The sequence below is a fragment of the Poromitra crassiceps genome (assembly GCF_964638095.1).
Source record: "Poromitra crassiceps genome assembly, chromosome: 18".
NCBI classification, from domain to species: Eukaryota; Metazoa; Chordata; class Actinopteri; order Beryciformes; family Melamphaidae; genus Poromitra; species Poromitra crassiceps.
Genome location: NC_139636.1, coordinates 21,124,190 through 21,141,279, shown reverse-complemented (window position 1 = coordinate 21,141,279; position 17,090 = coordinate 21,124,190). Strand labels below are relative to the sequence as shown.

Genomic DNA, 17,090 nt, shown 5'->3' with positions numbered 1-17,090 from the left:
CCTAGCCGCCTGCATTACAGACGCCGTGTCAGCAGCCTAGCCGCCTGCATTACAGACGCCGTGTCAGCAGCCTAGCCGCCTGCATTACAGACGCCGTGTCAGCAGCCTAGCCGCCTGCATTACAGACGCCGTGTCAGCAGCCTATAGCGCAGGTGCCTTTAACTGGAACGGATCGCGGGGATCGTTATCCACGTTATTACAGTAAAGCGCTGAGGAAACACGACGGCACAATCTCGCAACTTATGACAATATAGAGTCAGCAAGACACAGTGCACAAAAAACTACTGACACTGTTATGGCCAGAATCTAGGACACGTTTTGTATGGAATCTATTCCTGCAAAGTGGAACAAGTGGAACTACTAAGCCGCTATTTCTGCAGTTATTGGCTGTGATTCAGTGTGGATGAAGGGATGTCAGAGGGGCTGCCAACCAGTTCAGTAGACTGTTACGGTCACACCCACACACATGCTTGCACACTTGACATGCACGTGTCTGTCACTCTCTCTCTCTCTCTCTATCTCTCTCTCTCTCTCTCTCTCTCTCTCTCTCTCTCTCACAGACACACACACACACACACACACACACAGGTTAGTTACTTAAGGGATCAAAGTAACTATGGGTTTCAAATCCCATTAGGCTATGTAGCAGGTCTCCTGGTGTTATATATGTACTTTTTAATCCGAGACAAAACCAGCAGGAGTTTCTAAAGCATCCTGTCCTGAGGGTTAACTTGACTCAACAGATGTGCTCTGTCACTGTACCAAAAGGGCTGCCTTTAATATTCCGTCTCTACAAATGTCTGTTATAGCCAATAATCAAAACTATATATCCTGGAATAACGTCTTCAAAACGAATGAATTGCAATGGTAAATATTTAACAGCACTCAGCTGGGTCTGACAGCAGAAAACAGATGTGCTGAGATCACACTTCTTTCCAGTCCAGATCTGGGCTGTGTTTAGATGAAAAACACAGACGAGCTGTGGAGGGTTTGTGACTGAAACACAACAGCTCTAAAGTGTGTGACAGCTCCTAAAAGGATTGTTAGAGGGATAATAACAGAGGGAGGAAGGAGCTAGAGGAGAATTCATCTGGCTTTCTGCTCAGGCTTTAAAGTTGCTCTGTGTGCGGAGGGGAAAGTTCTGACTTGGATCCGGCGATAGCTCGTTTGGATAAATAGCCACTGTATCAAGGCGACGGGGGAAACTAATCAATGCTCAGATGCTATCGCCCCAAAATGTCCACAGCGGCAGTTTATGTGGGTTTAGCCCCGTCCGTGTCCCGCTCCGTAAGAAGGAACTATCCTTTTGTGATGAATAATGAGGACGGATAAAGATTTGACTCCAAACTAGATGGTTTTTAAAAGGCACTTAATCAAAGCGAAATCAAAGCTCAGCTACTTAACATTTGAGTTGACTATCACATCTTTGCGGGGAGCGCAGCACGCCACATGCCTTGCCTTGCCTCCCGCTTGTTGGTGCTATTCCCAGCCATGTCTCTGTGGTAATGGCAGCCATGATTTTACAAGGCTCCGTCTTAATTAGCTCGTTACAGAGAGACTAATCAGAGCCAAGGCAGATAATTAGAGCCCATCAGCTCTAGAATGGTAATGAAGAATGTACTAGAGTGCGTGCGCAGGCGTGCGCGCGTGTGTGTGTGTGTCATGTGTGTGTGTGTGTGTGTGTCACGTGTGTGTGTGTGTATGTGTGTGAGAGAGAGAGAGAGAGAGTAGGTGAAGGACTGGTTGAGTTCACGTCTGAGCGAGTGTGAGGGAGGGAGGGAGTGCGTTTCGAGGCTGCGGACGCGTGCGATTTCTCTCTGATCTGGAGAATTAAATAAAGAACGGCTGTGCGAACGAGGTGCGAAACCTGACACTTCTGACTGAGACAAGAGAGGTGATCAAATAAAGGGGGCGAGGCAGAGGATGGTTCAAAGTCTGATGTGTTTTCTGCAGCTCAGCCGCTCTCTATACACTACAATCCCTTAAGGATCAGAGCATCTGCCGGATGACTAATATCATAATGTATCATAAAGAGGTGGATGAGAGGACTTTTCTGTGTGTGGTTAGCCAAGGCTCAGTGAGTACAATGAGTGTGTGTGTGTGTGTGTGTGTGTGTGTGTGTGTGTGTGTGTGTGTGTGTGCGTGCACGCGTGCACGCGCGCGTGTGTGTGTGTGTGTGTGTGTGTGTGCGCGCGCGCGCGTGTGTGTGTGTGTGTTGTGTTGTGTGTCTGTGTTCTATATCACTGCAAGCCATTCTGTTGGATGTTTCCTGCTGTTAATCCTCTCCTTGGGCAGTTGCTATATAAAGCTGCTGAGTGGCTTGCTGGTACTGTACATGTATATATATATATATATATATATATATATAAGGAGGAGTTTGGGGGAGGGAATATTGTGTGATGCTTAGCCGACAATGTGAAATATCTGGCTATAATAGCATCTGTGGTTAGAAAGGAAACATACAAGCAGAGTGCACAACACAAGAAAAAGTTTACCTGTGTTTGAAAACCCTGCATATAAGTGGTCATTTTGATGTAAAAAAGGGTATTAGAGATAAGGAAATAAATGGTTCCAGCGACTTGCTGGGCAAACATGAGATCTGAGTGACTCTCTCTCCTTTCCTCTCATCTCTACAGTATACCAGTTTTATTACAACTTGATTTCCCCTAAGAAAACCTACATTTAAAACGAGTCACGGAGTCTCTGTGGTGATGCTCTATGTCAGTGGTTCCCAAATGGTGTGCACACTGGTGTGCCGTGAAGCGTGGTGTAGCTTTTTTTGTGACAACCATAGATTATTATTGCAAATATATCAGTACTTTGTACACACTCATTTCCCAATACAGAGGCAAATTCTATACCCTAAAAAAATCTTAGGAGGATAAGAAAAAAGAAAACACAACCCACACACACCCACAGACACGCACGCGCGCTGTGCACACACACATCAAACTTTTCTGTCTATCCCTCTTTTCAGTTGCATTAGCCTACTACATCATTTTGAGTTGTGGCCAGCAGGGCAAGCAGCTCTGTAAATCACTCTGTTGGTTGGTCCACAAAAATCGTAAATTCGCATATCTGGTCGCAGCTATTGTTAAGCTATACGCTTGTTTTATTTTGTGACCTGTCTGGTTCAAGTGGGGGTGTTGCTGTTTTGATGTAATTGTACCAAGTTTCAATGTAATTCCTGAATTATTGTGTTAATAAATATTTCATGAGTAATATAGTTGTTTGTCTAATTTTATTTATTTAGTTTACAGAGAGATACTGTAAGGTAAGAGTGATAATACATGTATAGAGGCTATTTTTTATTTTTTTTAACCTTTATTTACCCAGGCAAGCAATTAAGAACAGATTCTTATATACAAAAGCAGCCTGTCAATACAAAAGCAGCCTGTCACGGATACAGGTGTGCCTTGAGATTTTGTCTTGCCCTTTGGTGTGCCTTGGGCGCAAAAAGCTTGAAAAGCACTGCTCTATGGTGTTGCCACAGGTTCAGGCTTTATTGGCTGGGCTATCAGCAAGTCGTCCAATTTATAACCTCAGCAGGGAAGGATTTATGACATCGCTGTTGATGTCACAATGTCTATGACATCATCAGTGATTTATGACATCGCTGATGATGAGATTGCAAATTCAGATTCACTTTTTATTGCCACAGTAGGTAACATGCGCATATTAAGTGACATCAGTTCATCTATGGTCTATGTCATCGATGCTCAGTGCCCATGTGCAGATCCAAAACTGCACATTGACAAGGGAAAAGAAAAAAAATAAACACACAACTGCAAATGTGAGAAAAGAAAGCATGTTTTTTTTATCTGTTTAGCCACCATGATGTCACATCCTGCTTTTCCCGCTTTTGCCTCCGCCCCATGGTTAAGTCAGATGTGTTTATCAGTTCTTACCTGATCCAGTGGCTATAGGCATTTCTTTTTTGGCATTTCTTTTTTCCTTCATTGACGCATGGGTGCGTGGCACTGGTGATGTTGTAAACAGCTTAAAATCAGAAGGTGGGTAGGGTCGGAGTGGGCTCAGAGAGGGTAGGGTCGGAGTGGGCTCAGAGAGGGTACTATGGGTGGTGGTGTCCGTTGGGTGTCTGACGTCATTCGGCGACCTTCTATTGTTTTGTTTAAATTCAAGATGGAGGCGGCACCAGTCCTGCTTCGGTCCCCGGGCGCTGATCATGCCAGACAGCGACAGTCCAAACCCCTGTTTTGTTATTTATTGATGATGTTTTAAACCTGCGTCGGCTGGTCAGTCGGTCAGATGGGCGGGTGTTAATGCGTAGGCACTTCCTGGCTCGGCTCGTTCTGTTTATGCCATATAGCTGTACTCGTCAGCCGAGCTCTGGCTCCGTTCGATGTACTGCTTGTCGATGAGTATCTCGATGCACTTCTTGATCATGCCGATACTGGGGCAGAACCTACCTTTGGACTGGTCGATGACCTCCGCGATGAGGGTGTTGTGTCGGAGCACTTTGCGGGCTTTCATGACTCTGACTATAGCAGCTTGTAAATACATTTTGCGGTCATTGTCTACGGCGCTCCTTGTCTGCTCCGTCTCCTGTGGAGTGTCTTTCTGCATCGACATAGTGATCTTGAACTTGATCCTTTTACTGGTGAAACTCATATTTAGTGAAAACGTTGACTCTGCTTTAATGTCCTCCTTTTGCAAGTTGTGGTTGAGCATCTTTGCATCCAGCAGAGACTTGATGGTCTTCTGCAGCTCCTTCTCATTCATCTGTGTGCTGTCCTGCAGCTCCTTGTAGGGCACTGTCTGGCTGTTGTTGAAGACCAGCAGCACGGCCATCTGATAGGTGGTCACCGTGGCGACGTAAGGCTTGGACAGGTAGTTCATCTTCACCTCACCTGTGCAAAGATAGTGCAACCAGGTCAACTTCCTCCCTCTGAAGTCCTGATTATAGGACAACTCAAACATCTGTACGCTCTTCTCTAGTTCTTGCGGGATGGTGAAAGTGGAGTTGGAGACGTAGGTGAGAGGCCAGGCCCCGGCCTGTAGTACGTAGATGTGGAAGCCAATGCCCAGTTCCACCCACGTTTTCTTCATGAATTTGTCGAACTTGTTGTTGAGGTCGGCGCTCACGCTCATGTCTGTGTACATTCTGTGGAGTTTGCTCGTGTACTCGAAGCCGCAAATTTGCTTTAGTTTGTTGATCATGGCTTCTTCTGAGTCCATTGAAAATGATAGGCCATGTATTAACCGCTTTGCTAGCATTCTGGAGTAAAACTTCTGGAAGACGTCCTTATCGTCTATGTACTTGAACACTGTGATGAATCTGGTCAGCTTGTCCTCCACCTCGTTCTCCGTCATTCCCTTTGCAGACTTCTTCAGCAGATTGTCACAGTACTTGACCAGCAGTTCAGGGGTTTTGCAGATGGACTTGGGCTCCCTGTAGTTCACCAAAGATGTCAAATCCTTATCAAGTGCCCTCATGAAGTGATTATCTCCATTCAGAACTGTGTTAATGAGCAGAACAAATTTACTGTGAACCTCCAGCACCGACTCGACAAAGTGGGTTGGCATGCTTTCCTGAGAGAGGTTTGAGAGAGGTTTGGTGGCTTGGAGGCCCTCATTGTGGATATGGACCTGCAGCTCCTCAATCATATGAGGTAAACCGCCTGACACAGGCCGCAACAGGGTGTACATGTTAGCCATGTCCTCTCTCTTCTCCTGCCGGATGATCATCTGGCATTCCCCATGGAGGAACTGCAGGTGATCCGCCACCACCCTCTGCTGGCATTCCTGCATGACTTTGTCATAGGAGCTGGGGTCCAGGTACTTCCGACATCGCACCGTCTCGTCTTTCAACCACCCTAAGACCTTTTCCATATACTGTGAGCAATTGGATTCTTGCAGTAGATTGGAGGCTTCCTGTTTGTAATACTCTCCCGTTTTCGTCAGAAAAGGCCCTTCAAACATTTCCTGATAAAACTTCAGCGGAAACTCCTTCTCGTACTTTTTAACCTGAACAAAGGAGTTGATGACCTCTTGGACTACCTTCTGGTTGGGGCAACCAGAAGGACCGCAACGGTCATTTTTTATTTCTTTCAGCAGCATCTGGATCAGGACAGTCTGGAGGGGCTCGATCATGACCTTCCTCCACATATCTAGCGCCAACTCTCCAATCTCCAAGAGTGGCTTGTTCGTGTCCACTCCTCCATTAACATCATTTTTTAGTTCTGCCTCTTTTGGCTCGTGATCCTTGATAAGTAGTCCTGCCTCTGTTGGCTTCTTAGTCTTGATATAAGTGTTGAGACACCTGTATAAATGGTCCATGTAGCCTGCTCCCTCGCAGTACTTCTCCCAGTATCTGTGGTACATCACTAAAGCCATCTCCTCTGATTCCAGGACTTCCCTGTACAAGTGCCGAATATAATTGTCAAGCATCACCATGGTCTGTGCGTACAATCTTAGGGGCTGTTCGTACGCATTGCACAAGGCATAAATGTCAAAGAACCGGTCATTCCAAGTGGCTTTGTCCATGTAGTCAAGGTTCAGAATTGTCTTGATTGCCGAATCTAGATTGCTCCAATCCACCTCCCGGGGCTTATATAAAGACATTGTGTGGTTTCTCTTTTAGCCTCTGTATAGTATTTACTTGTGTTATAAAACTCAAGTTTGTCTGCTTGCCTGTCTACTGGCCCTATTAATACCACCAGCAGGGTAGGATTTATGACATCACTAATGATGTCACTATGCATCAGAGAGGGATTTATGTCATCACTTATGCCACTGAGTTATGACATCACTGATGACATCACAGTTGCTCGAGTGACATCACTGATGACATCATCATAGAGTGCTCGAGTGACATCACTGGTGACATCACCAATTCTAAGATAAGATAAGATAAGATAAGATATCACTTTATTGTCAGACAGAGTCCGAAATTTGTCTTGCATCCTAAGACACTTGTTTCTCATAAATACATCAAAGTGCTACATACTGTGGAACTTCAATACACGTAATTGATGACAAAAAACAAACAAGAGACAAGAAAAGTGGCTGCAGTGCTTCCTTAGTCCCTACCTAGAGCCTCTAACCTGATTTAACAGTTTGACAGACTGGGGCACAAAAGAGTTTCTCAGTCTATTTAAGCGCACCTGTGCGACTCTGAATCTTCTGTTTGAGGGCAACAGCTCAAATTCATTAAAAAGAATGTGAGTTGGGTCACATATTATGCTACCTGCTAGAGACAACATTCTTCTTGTGTGTGCTTCTTGAAAGTTTGTTTCAAGTGTTTGTCCGACAATTTTCGAGCATATTCGGATTAACCTGCCTAGTCTAGTTTTAAGCTGCACAGACAGACAGCTATACCATGCACTACTACCATACAGCATAACACTCTGCACAATTGATTGAAAAAACAGCAGCAGCAAGATCTGTGTGTTCGCTCCAAAAGACCGGAGTCTTCTTAAAAAGTAAATACGTTGTTGCACCTTACTGCAAATGTAGTTCTAAGTGATAGTATCAGTGATGTATGACAGACACTGAGGATGACACATATAACACACGTGTCAAACTTAAGGCTCAGGAACCAAAAGCCAGCCTCCTCCTTTTGTGGCCCGCGAGAGCTGGCAAAGAATACAATTTGCACAATACAATTCTAATTCTAATTAGTTCTAATAATTAGGCTACTATTGTCTGTTTGCCATAATTTTTTCCTATAATTCTGCTTTCAGAGCTAGTTATTAATTATTAAATTATTACTAACTAGAACGACCGCACTGCGGATATACAACAAGTGAGCGGTCGACATCTATGTCTGTCCAGACTTTGACGTTTGAGCCAAATGTGAAGAAATTCCATCAAGGCGTACTGAGATATGGCGTTACCGAGATTGAAAATGGCATTTGTGAGGTCACAGTGACCTTGACCTTTGACCACCAAAATGTAATCAGTTCATCCTTGAGTCCAAGTGGACGTTTGAGCCAAATGTGGCGAAATTCCATCAAGGCGTTCCTGAGATAACGCATTAACGAGCTAGAAGATGGCATTCAGAGTGACCTTGAACTTTGACCTTTGACCACCAAAATGTAATGAGTTCGTTCTGGAGTCCAAGTGGACGTTTGAGCCAAATGTGATGAAATTCAGTCAATGCGTTCCTGAGATATGGCATTAATGAGCTAGAAAATGGCGTTTGTGAGGTCACAGTGACCTTGAAGTTTGACCTTTGACCACCAAAATGGAATCAGTTCATCCTTGAGTCCAAGTGGATGTTTGAGGCAAAAAAAATCCATCAAAGCGTTCCTCAGATATCACGTTAATGAGCATGAAACGAGCGCTCATGAGGTCACAGTGACCTTGAACTTTGACCTTTGACCACCAAAATCTAATCAGTGCATCCTTGGGTCCAAGTAGATGTGTGAGGCAAATTCCAAGCAATTTCGTCAAGGCGTTCCTGAGGTATCGCGTTATCGATCTTGAAAATGGTGTTCGTGAGGTCACAGTGACCTTGACCTGGCTTTGACCACCAACATCTAATCAGTTCATCCTTGACTTTAAGTCGACGTTTGAGCCAAATTCGAAGAAATTCCCTCGGAAATGGCATTAGTGAGGTCACAGTGACCTTGACCTTTGCCCATCAAAATCGAATCAATTCATCCTTGAGTCCAAGTCGACGTTTGAGGCACATTTGATGAAATTCCGTCAAGGCATTCCTCAGATATCGCATTAACGAACATCGGGCGGACGAACGGACGGACAACCCGAAACCATAATGCCTCCGGCCTGGCTATTGCCAGTGGAGGCATAAAAACCAATAATAATCGAATCAGAGGCAATTATATGTAATAATAACTAGGCTAGATACATTTATATCGTGTTACATTTACAACCAGCCCTTTGAGGGCAACCATAATGATGAAGTGGCCCGGGATGAAATTGAGTTTGACACCCCTGTGACATCATCTGATGTCATAAGTCCATCCCTACAGGGGCTATACTATAAGTAGGACACTGTGATGTCTGTGGGAACAAAGCCCAAAGGCCTTGACTTTATGGATCAGACATCTCACTCCCAAGACCCACCAAAGTGGTGACCATTGGGGGGGATTGAAGCGGAAGCTGATCTGTTCCGTTGCCAGCTGAGGGCGGGTCCAGACCAGAGAGCGCTTCATGCCGCTCCTTCCTCCTTTAAAGTGAATGCATTGATTGGATAAGAGCTCAAGGGGCTTCTTCCCCTACGAGCAATGAAGCATCGGCGCGACATCAAAAAGGAATCAGCATCCATATTAGCCAGCAGGTCTAGGTGGACTGCTCGGGTCGCAAGGCATTTGTAGAGGATGCCCCACCTCTTCTCTGTTCATATTCCGAAGTAGGGTTGTCAAAAGTATCAATTGTATGGATAAGTATCAATACTGAAAATTTGAAACGGATACAATACTCATTTGCAACCGGTATTGATAGTATTGATAAGTGAAACTGAGGCAATACTCATTTGTGACAGTATGGATACCAGCAGTGATTTCTCTTAATGAAGAATCAAATATACTATTAATTTTCCCCTCCCTATGATTTGGTGGGTATGTGTTGCTTCAACAAGCTAAAAGTGTTCTGATAGGCTGATGACTAGAGCAGGGGTATGCAGTGTAAGTGCAAAGTTTTTAATTTGTTTTATCGGGCCTAGATTACGGAGAAGATTGCGTCTGTCCGTCCTCTATCTTTGTTTATTTTTATGCCTCTCTGGATGTGTTGGCATTTATCTCCTGTGGTATCGAAAATGGTATCGAGTATCGATATTTTCCCGGGTATCGGTATCAACATTAGAAATTCTAGTATCGTGACATCCTCAGTCTATCCCTGTTGAATAGAATGCAGGTCGGACGAGCCTCAAACTGGAAGGGGGCAAATCAGCCATTCTTGGAGAAGTCAGCAAGTAAGTTGGACTAGCGTTACCTGGTAGGTTCTGAAAATGTGTGCCTTTATTACTTATTCCAGCTAAACAGTATTGGTTGTTCATATGTCTATGAGAGGCAGCTGCGTGCGGGTGCTAACATTAGCCTAGTGGGCGCTACCATTAGCCTAGCACAGCACGTTGGTTCATACAGTAGTACAACCGATGCTGGAATGAGACACATATTTTCAGAACTTACCACTTCGGTCCTACATCCTCACTTTCAAGTCGTCTCCTTTTTATTGCCGTCCCGAGTCCGATATTCCATGAAACTGGTGTGCTACAGCCAGGGAACCCAGACAGGCAGCCATTACCCATGCTGTCTGTGAACGCGGAGTGATACTGTGTCGTGCGGCTATGCTCGCCTCTGTGCTGCTGCAGGCGGTTTTTATGATGGGAGGAAGAAGCGGGAGATTTGAAATTTTAAGTGCTACATACAATTCCCCCTCTGTTTACCCAGACAGAATCAGACCCATAAATTCTTCAAATTTGCACTATATGTCAGGATTTTGACATGGATTCATCAACAACACTACTAAATTCCCATATTGATTTTCTGCAGAAAAAAGCTGAAAAAGTGCTTAGTATCTCTTTAAGTTGGTTTCTCCAAGTCTCAAAATCCGTCAAACATCGAGCATTTGGGCATAATTAAAGCACCATTTTATCAGGTTGTGATATCGGCAGAAAGGTTTGTTTTGTGCCGATATTTCATTTTAAACCTTTATCGGCCGATGATGTGCTGATATCATTGCCCATCATCCCTAGATTATCATTAAAATAAATAAAAACATAAACATCCTTATGGATCCCATGTTCCACTTCCAAAGTTCAGCAATGAGGGGAATTAAGATCCGAATATTCCAGCATGGAATTAGATGGAGCGCAAATTGCGTCTGCAAGCATACATTTCAATGGCCCGTGTGACAGCGAGGGAAGTTCATGAATTTCAGGGGTGCCTTTAAACATTTTTAGCAGTGAGGTGAATGGAAAGTGAAAATCGGCTGAATGGAGAAGTAATAAAATAATAAATAAATAAATAAAATGGGCTCAATGGAGGAGTAATAAGGTACATTAGCCAAATATTTGCTGTGTTAAGGAGGCTCTATTCTGAGCCGCCCACCCCTGCTCTCTGTGCTTAAAGCAGAGTGCCAAGCCGTCAGCAGGAGATCAACACGCTGAAAGCACCAGGGACTGAAATCTATTAACTCACGGATCCCTGCACTGCACACTCTGGACTCAGTGGCTCAGTGTGACTGACATGCTAACCACACACACACACACACACACACACACACACACACACACACACACACACACACACACACACACACACACACACACACACACACACACACACACACACACACACACACACACACACACAATCTCAAATGGCAGACACATGCTGCACATTTTAGCTGCATATTTCTATCTCTACAATAAATGCACATAGGAGTTTGTTCCATTAAACGATCTGCAACCAGTAAATTGCAACATGGACAGTTCCCATTGGCCTGTAATTGACATAGATAATACAGCAAAGTCACTTATTCATATTCAATAGAGGTGAGTGAGCTAGCTAATCAGTGAAGAGAGCCACCAGAAACTCCTGACAGCGCCAGACTTTATGCACACTTTATGTTGACGCACTTTATGATTGAGTTTCCTCTAGGCACCTTAATTCATTTAAATTTCCACTGATGATTGTACTGCTGAATGCACTGCTGTGTAGAACTGTCCTGCTCTCAGCCCCTAGTGTAACTATTGTATAACTATATCCATATGTATTTTACTTTTCTATTTTTGTGTCTTAAACTGTACCTGTGTAATTGCACTTTTATTCTCAGGTTGTCTTTTTAAATTCTGGCAGGGGGACTGCCAATGGAAACTAGCCTCTGGCTACAATTGGGTACTTTTACACTATACTGTGTTCATGAATGTCCACTGTCCCTCTATATATAAAAAAAGAAAAGAAAAAAGACCAGTTCGCAAATGGAAATGATTCTGGAAACTCTCAGTTCAATTTCCATTTCCAGGGGGCGTTATCAATGGGCGCAGACCAACATGCCTCTCTGGACGCAACTGGATAGACCTACAAACAATCAGAGGAATGAAACATGTGGCCTAGCTCACATTTGAACGTCTCTGGCACTCCTCTGTCATTCGTCGTATCAAACCTGCCCCATATTAGATAAACGGCTGTGATTGGCCGGACCGTTTTCAGGCCAGGTGGAAATCTGTCTAAACGGTGTGTGTGTGTGGGGAGCGACGGTCAAAATAAAACATGAGCTGGCAGATTCATCAGGTTCCCAGGCTAACCAGAAACTATTATGATGCAAAATACTGCAATAATAATACTGCTTTGTCATTTTGTTTGTGTGTGTGAGAGAGGGGGTGGGTGGGATGGCAGCCTAGAAAGAGTGTTTAAGCCCCCTTCAAAAGAAAGAAAGAAAGAAAGAAAGAAAGAAAGAAAGAAAGAAAGAAAGAAAGAAAGAAAGAAAGAAAGAAAGAAAGAAAAAAAATGGCCAGGTCGCCGATGTCATAAATCACTGATGATCATCAGTGCTGTCATAAATCACTGATGATGTCATACCCACTGATAATGTCATAGACATCGTGACATAGATGTCATACATCCTTCCCTGCTGATTTAAATTTGATGACTCTTGTTTATAGCCCAGCCAAAACAAGACCAAGAAGCCCAAGCCACCGAGTCTAATAACAGTGTGGCCATGCCGTTATTACCGTGCATTCACACCAAGGCGGGAAAAAAGGGTTAGTACGAACGGGCGACGTCACTCGCATCATTCACGTCGCCCGGGGCCAAATCACATGTACTCGCTCATTTGCATCGACTTTGTATGTAATCTCGTCGCGTGAATTTGCAAGAATCGCCCCTGTGTGAACGCCCAGTTAGACTCGTGTCTTGTTTTTAGATAGTGATGTTGATATTGATATATTCATGATACAAGTGTCACACACACACACATACACACACGCACGCACGCACGCACGCACACACACACACACACACACACACACACACACACACACACACACACACACACACACACAGAAGCCACTGTCATGAGAAGATCTATGCTGTTACGGTTCGTTGTTGTCGTTCTCAATGTCAGTACAAAGAATTATTGCTGAAAGATTTTGTGGCTGTTTTGCAGCACGAGCCGAGATGCAAACTCTCGTCTTCCCTGAAACTATTTCTCTCTCCCTCTCAGTGTCCTTCGCAGACAAAAGACACATCATTGATTTCTTGACACTGTCCTTTGACGCTGGATAATCAATATCACGCTGACACAATATGTCTGAACTTGCGGCTGAAAGTCTAGAATGTGTATGAATTCATAGCTCTGTCTATTGTACAAGAAATAAGCTTGTCTGTTCACATAACAAAACCAAGGAACGGATTCGCTCTATTAACACCCATGCAGCAGAAGGTAATATTGTCAATATTAGCAGCAGAAATACAATTTGTACTATCAATACAACTTTACACAAAAAAAGACAATGCTATGGGCTTCAAAGTCCACTCAATGCTAAATACACCATCAAAGCCAGCAAACAAATCAATATCACCGTATTTCTACAGCATAATGAGAGCAGTAAGTAACAAGTTGGAAGACGAATCCAACAAAATAGTCTTCAGTTGTGTCTTAAAAGAAGCTACAGCGCGGCTGATCGTGTTTCCTCGGGCGAGTTGCTTTAAAGTTTCGAGGCCCGGATCGAAAATGCTTGATTGCCTTTTGTCTTTCATCTAGAAACAGTTCCAGATAGCTTTGTCGGCACGTCTGAGGTTTCAGACGATCGGCCGTTCATTAAATCTCACAAAAAACAAGCTTAAAATAAAACAAGCCGCTTAAGAAGAAAATGTTAAGTTTTGAAAATCAACAGGATGCCAAGAAGGTAAAACGGTAAAACCGTATCTTCTTTGCTCTAGTAGTTGAAAGACGTGCGGCTGCGCTCAACAAGCTGCAGACCGCAGGAGCTTCTGATGCGTAGGCGAAGATGAAAAAAGACATCTAGCGCTGTCTGTATGATAACACTTGAATGGAATGAGAGGGAAAATGACTGTGTGGCCCCGCACTCCATCTGCTGCACATCAGTGTTGTATCAGTAGTCAAGTATTGTATTTCTGTATTACAGTTGGTGAAGTACACTCTCCATCCTCCCATCTGTGATGGAACATCTGGCTCCCATCCAAGAGGGCACCTACTGTACAAATAGCCTTTTATCCCCTCGGTCATACATGCTGCACCCATCCACCCACCCACAGGTGACGTGAGTGTGCGCGCCGCGCGGTGTCTCAGTTCACAGAGCACAGAGAGCACAGTTATTTAGAAAGGTGGAAAAAGAGCACTGGACTAAAAAGGTTGGCACATTTCAAGATGGAATATTCCAGCAGAATCGCTCAATAAGAGGTGTAAGGTATACAGATATAAACTGTTGATTAGCCTCTCCCTGCCCCTCGCTCCGGGCTTTCATTTTCTTGCCTGACTTTGGAGGAACGAATGTGTGTGTGTGTGTGTGTGTGTGTGTGTGTATTATTGCATCTATTATTGTTTGTGTTCAAGGATTTCTTGTCTAAATGTGAACACAAATAAAGATATTAAAATGTGTGTGTGTGTGTGTGTGTGTGTGTGTGTGTGTGTGTGTGTGTGTGTGTGTGTGTGTGTGTGTGTGTGTGTGCGTGCGTGCGTGCGTGTGTGCGTGCACAAGCGTCTGTTTGGCGATTGAAATTTGATCGAATTGTGTGTTTGTGCACGTGTATGTAGGTACGGTATGCACGTGATGTCAGAGTGTTGACGTTTTTTTTTAAGCGAGCATTGTTAGTACTAGTCATGTGTAGTAGTCATGTGTAGCTGTGTCCATCTGTGTGTGTGTGTGTGTGTGTGTGTGTGTGTGTGTGTGTGTGTGTGTGTGTCTCCAGTAGTAAGCAGGCTGTTATGCACTCCAGCGTTCAGCTCACACTAGCCTGAGGTTTATTGGGAAGTGCAAGGAGTTCGAAGAAACACCATTAAACTAAAAAAACAACAACACTATGCCTCTGGGAATGGTGAGTTTGAAGCGCATGGGAGGAGAGGAGGAGAGGAGAGGAGGAGATGATAGGAGAGGAGAGGAGAAATGGTGGATGCTGCCATGGTGCACTCTCCCACTCTAAACAGGAAGGGTATACTGTTCATACCAGAGGCTTTCATTTGGTCATTAGTCTCTATCAGTAGCCGTCTGTTAGTGTTAGTGTGTGTCAGAGAGCTCTCTCTCTCTCTCTCCCTCTCTCTCTCTCTCTCGCTCTCTCTCTCCCTCCCTGGCTTGATGATGGAGAGGTAATTTCACTTTTACGATGGTGTGACTCCAATGATGAGGAAGGGAGAGCCGAGAGCAAGAGAGTGGAGAGGTTGGGAAAGCGAGTGAAAATAGTGTGTGTGTGTGTGTGTGTGTGTGTGTGTGTGTGTGTGTGTGTGTGCGTGTGTGTGTGCGTGTGCGTGTGCATGTGTGTGTGTGGACACAAGCGCGGGATAGGCTCCAACCCCTACTGCTGTCCCCAGCACTGAATGGGCGGTTAATGGAGAGTAATGAGGGAGGACTTCCATGGCAGATGTGCCCTCTCTGCTACACTGTCCTGCACCAAGACTGTAAAAGTGACCCAAGCGAGACATTCAGTCAGGCAGCAGCTCTGCGCTCTGATTAAACTCTGTGTGTGTGTGTGTGTGTGTGTGTGTGTGTGTGTGTGTACATGTGTGTGTGTGTGTGTGTGTGTGTGTGTGTGTGTGTGTGTGTGTGTGTGTGTGTGTGTGTGTGTTTTCGGGCATCTCAATGGCTTGTTCGTTAAGTTTGCGTCACGCTGCTAAAGTAACAGTAAGTATCATTTGGACACAGCACCTCTAGAGTCACATTAAATGACGAAAGCGGTGGCAGCGTCAGCCCGGCCCCAAATCTGTTGGAGGCGGGGCCCACCTTCTTCACTGGAGTGTGAAATTATTTGAGCACCTTTTGCTCATTATAGGATTTTAAAATGCATTATAGTTTAGGGCTTTTATGGTGCGCCGCCGCATTAATTCAATTTGCCCCATTCACGTTTTCTTATTATCACACTCGGCTCGAGCTACAGGGGGGGGGGGGGGGGGGGAGCTGCTGAGCAGGGCGGCCAAGCCCTTATCTCTAAAGGATATAAACTACACTACCCAGCTCAATCAGAACCGGCCCAGACTGCTCCATCTATCCATCCACTCTGCCCCTCTCTCTCTCTCTCTCTCTCTCCCTCTCTCTCTCTCTCCCTCTCTCTCTCTCACCCTCTCTCTCTCTCTCTCTCTCTCTCTCTCTCATCCCCTGATGCTGCTTGCTGTGGCGACCTCCAATCCCTCTCTCCATTTCCTTGTGAGTTGGTGATTGATGGGGGTTGTCCTGAGAGCCTTTTCGATATCTTTCCATATAGGAACACACTATATGGTCACACTAACGCACACACACACACACACACACACACACAACTCAGGCACGTGCAGAGACACACTAGCAAGCATCGGCACACCCCCCAGAAGGACCGGGGCCAGGCAGAGGCAACAGAGGGAGCCGCGCAGGTTTAATGGGAAAATAAGCCACAGTGTGAGATGGGTTAGACAGTGTTAATCTATCACTGGAACCAGAACCTGGACCTGTTTGTTTTATCACGCCTGAGAAAGAGAGGGATTCGGGGAAGGCCCTACAGTATATCCCTGTTATTGTTATGAGAGAGACAATAAGGCCTTGAACATTGCATATGCTGTGGAACAACTGCAGGTGAACAGATTAGCATGGAGCAGTGTGCAGAGGGCGGGCGCGGGCTCCGCCTCTGACGAGGCGCCCTCATATGTGAACGCTGTGTGCACGCCTGAATGCACACACTCTGTTAGTCTGTATCACACACACACACACACACACACACACACACACACACACACACACACACACACACACACACACACACACACACAACGTACAGGGCTGGGCAAGAATTCAATATTCAATATTGTCTTTCAGTGGAATCATATTGTGATGCTACAGTATGAAGATATTTTAATATTGGGGCATCCGGGTAGTGCAGCGGTAGATTGCCTGCCGTACCAACACGAGGGTTGCAGGTTTGAGCTAACACGGTGTTACCTCAGGCTTGGTCGGG

At 45.0% G+C, this 17,090-nt stretch overlaps 1 protein-coding gene and 1 pseudogene across 2 annotated transcripts in view; both read right to left on the bottom strand.

Moving 5' to 3' along the window:
* The window catches only part of LOC310793225 (neural-cadherin-like), a gene marked incomplete at both ends in the record, with an annotated part of 117,855 nt that overhangs the window by 84,137 nt on the left and 16,628 nt on the right, over positions 1–17,090 (bottom strand). The gene's annotated exons all lie outside the window — the stretch shown is intronic.
* LOC310792428 (cullin-2 pseudogene) lies at positions 4,318–6,507 on the bottom strand (annotated as a pseudogene). Its single transcript has one exon. The product of its transcript is annotated as a cullin-2 pseudogene (transcript).